Below are 3,620 nucleotides of genomic sequence, written 5' to 3'. Positions count from 1 at the left end.
GGTCCTCCACCCCCCCACCCGCCCGCCCGCGTGTGGTACGGCGAGCCCAACTCGGTGGGTGCAGATGCAGGGAGACGTGGATGCACCCCTTAGTCACCTGCTGGCCACCACCGTGACGCAAGGCGTGCATCTGGCCTGTCGCGAGGTGGACAGGAAGCCAAAATCGGAGCAGACAGAGGGGCAGCGCAGCTGTGCCGCCGGAGAGGTGCATCCTCTGGACCCTGCTCTCTGCCAGGCCTTTTGCTCTGCTCTCAGGGAAACCCACTCCAGCAAAGTCCTTGCTTTGTGGTCTGTCTCCTGCCCTGCCTCTTGTGTGCCCCATGGCACCTCACCAAGTCAGAAGAGTTGTGACCCCAAAACCAAGGGCACAGGCACCTCTGCTTCGGGGCAGGGCCAAAACAGCAAGAGCACTTCATCCTTCGGCAGAGCTGTCATCCCAGAAAGGCAACCGCCCCCGGGCATTGGTGTGCGGTTTGGGGGGGAAATGTGCTTAAATAGAAAGAGGAGGCAGTGGGAAGACCTATAAAGATGGGAGCGGTTGATTTGCAGATGTATAGATGCAGTTATTGACAGTACGACAGAGCTGCCTCTACTACCAGCCTGGGTAAAGGGTGGAATTGTGTTTAAGGGGAATGCTGTGGGAAGAAGTAAATTTAGCTCCTGAACTGTGTTAGCACTTTTACAATCTGCATGTCTTCTCAGAGGGAGGGAGATTGTAGGTTAGTGCGTAATATTATATCCTCCTTGTAATGAAATCTTCCCTGGTGTAATTATGCCAAGATTGACTCTCTCCCTAAATATGGGAATGCTTTAAAACATTCACCTTTCCTTTCTGTTTTAGCAAAGGAGAAATGACATTACAATATAAAATGTAAACCAAACAGAACAGAAGAGATTATTTCTGTATTGATAAAGGGCAAAGTATAATAACAGGAGTGAGACCAGTCTTGGATCTAATGCCCCAGACACAATTACTAGGATTGTCTCTCTTCTGCTTTCTCTCCCGGGCTCCAGGAGAAAGAAGAATCAATTAGCTCTCTGCAGACTATGACCTTGAAGGATACAGCTTTAAAGGGAATATGCTGAGTAAGACAGAAAAGAGAGGAGAAGAAGAGAAGAGGATTTGGAAACTCATGGAAGGGCTTGGTTCAGAAACAATACATCAGCCACAGAATACGAGATGTGTCAGTTCTCTTTTATTTCTGCACTGGAAAAAAAAATTATCAGCACAAAAGGGGCTTTCTGGGAACAAGTTACCTCACTCTGCCTGAGACGGAAAAAAGGACACTGAGAGGCACAAGAAGGGACAATCCAATTTGCAGATGCTACTTTCTAAGCCATCTCTCTGAGACTTTTATAGCTGTCAAAGGCATTCATAAAAAAAAAAAAAAAGTTATCACTGATGCAATCTGTCAACCTCTCCAACAAATCTTGCTCTACATAAAACACAATGATGTGTTTGAAATGCAGCTGTTTCAAAAACCCCAAGACAGTGCTTCTAGAGCTGTCCAAAAAGTTCTTTTCATGCCTGCTTGAATTCTTAGGCAGATCTTCTGCAGTGTACTTTTCCAGCTATATTTTCTTATTTTTCTTTGCAGTGAATTGCAGCACCTTGCCATAGTCAGAATTACGTGCCACATTTAGAATACGTACTGTCTACACAACCTTCTCCCTCAGAGCAACCCAAACTTGACCTGCTGCCAGTTCTCCCTCTCCTTTCAGTCTGTATCTATCTGAAAGTCTATGATGCCTTAAACCACATTTATCTTAAGAAAATCAAGGCAACAGTAAGAAAAACCAATTCAACCCAATCACCTAATTTCTGGACAACCATTTATTTCCCAGATGTGAGCAGATCTGACTGCTTTTTGTCAGTGACTGCTTCGAAGAATCTCTCCCGCCACCCCCCTTCATTTACTTCAGAGATGAAGTTAGCATGTTATTGATAAAGGCTTGCCTCACATGTGGCAATTCAAGAGGTCTAGGGTTGTCCTGGCATAACAAGCCTTTGGTTGCTTCTCCTTCTCGCACAAAAGAGGCCATTTTATGAAGTAAAAAGTGCGTCCTATCTTAATGTCATTTACGGTATTTGCACTACAAAAATAGATTTTCTGCATCAGCGATTAAAACAAATAAATCACTTAGTATAGTTCTATATACCTGAAAAGGTGGTTAAGTGTCCCAATAACTCAAATAATATCTTACCTACCACAGACAAAGCCCCCTGTCACTTAACTGCTCAGCAATATTTCCTTGTTAGGCTGTTTCATCAGACAAATTCTTTTAATCCAAAGGCGGGTTGTTGCCCATTATGTAAGCAAAAGGCAGCAGGGCTCCTACAGGAATACTTAAAATTTTCTTTCAGTGGTTCTGGAACTGCTGTTCAAGACTGACTCTCAGCTGAAAGGACCTCCACTGAAATCTTAAATGTAGTTATGCTCATTGTCACCGGCAAGGTGGTTGGACCAGAATGTTACATCTAATCCAGTTGCCATGTATCTATACTGAGTCCAGTCCTAGTGGGGTTAAGATCAGTAGCGAACTTCTGGTGACTTCAGGGCTCCAGGGTGAGGTCCAGTATGCACCACCTACAAGGTGGCCATCCTGCAGCATTACAGGGAAGGCATGAGGGAGTATAATTGAGATGGGGTCCTGCAAGGCAGTTTGCAAGGAATGCGGTTGCTCATTCTGATCACTGCGGCTTTCCAAAGGGAACCTCAGCCCTGTGCTCTTGGCACAACAGCGCGCTGCCTTGTCTTTTACTAGAGTTGCACAATTTTACACAGCTCAGGAATTGCTGGCTTGATCTGCTCTGGGTTTGATGGGTTAAAATGATGAATGTCAAAGAAATTACACTTCAGCAATGTGGAACTTTGATGCTTTATGATCACTACCGAGAAAATAATCCAGGTACCCTGGATATTTTTTGCTTTAAGGATGAGCAAAGACTAATTTGGAAACTGACCCCTCCTGCACCGCCAAGAATGTTTTCCTGAAATGCCCCACAAAAGTCAAAGAGGCAATGTCTGAGAAACAGGTTCAACAAGAATCAGCTCCTAGAGGAGAAGACGCAGAGAAATGTGTGCTATGCTCTTAAGAGAAAAGGGAAAGATCATAAGCTAACTGCTAAATTAATAATTCCCAGTCTCTAGCTGCTTCAAATATGCTGTCGCTTTTTCCCCCTCTTCTCCCTGAGTGTTTTAGGAGGATGACAGGGATGTTTGCCAGCAACAGACTTCAGGAAGGAGGCAGCAGAAGTGCTCTGCAGGCAAGGCAAAGAAAATGAACACACATGGAAGATCCAGTACAGGACGCAAATCAAATTTGTGAGAAAAATACACTGATAGACCATGTGGAATAGCTATCAGATAAACCCTTGAAGTAAATCACATACTTCCCTACAAGTAGATGCAGAGAAAAGGGTGGTACTGGTGCTTTACAAAGGTCCCAAATGAAGCCCTCTTCATTGCCATGCACACCTCAGGACTAGGTTCAGAGGCCCCTAGGTGCTCTCCTCAGAAGGTAATCCATCCTATACCCATCTTAGCACATTTAAGGATTGCATGCCAATCACATGTCCTCCTTGAGGACAGCTGCAGAACAGTTAAGTGCTTTTTTTT

The 3,620-nt window shown here is 44.8% G+C and overlaps 1 protein-coding gene across 3 annotated transcripts in view; it reads right to left on the bottom strand.

The window, feature by feature from the left end:
- The window catches only part of NRG1 (neuregulin 1), a 101,685-nt gene that overhangs the window by 97,155 nt on the left and 910 nt on the right, over window positions 1-3,620 (bottom strand). The gene's annotated exons all lie outside the window — the stretch shown is intronic.

This window comes from Egretta garzetta, unplaced genomic scaffold (genome assembly GCF_000687185.1).
Source record: "Egretta garzetta isolate BGI_Z169 unplaced genomic scaffold, ASM68718v1 scaffold585, whole genome shotgun sequence".
In the NCBI taxonomy this organism is placed as follows: Eukaryota; Metazoa; Chordata; class Aves; order Pelecaniformes; family Ardeidae; genus Egretta; species Egretta garzetta.
Note: the sequence above shows the minus strand (reverse complement) of the source record. Positions and strands in the feature narration are given on the sequence as shown.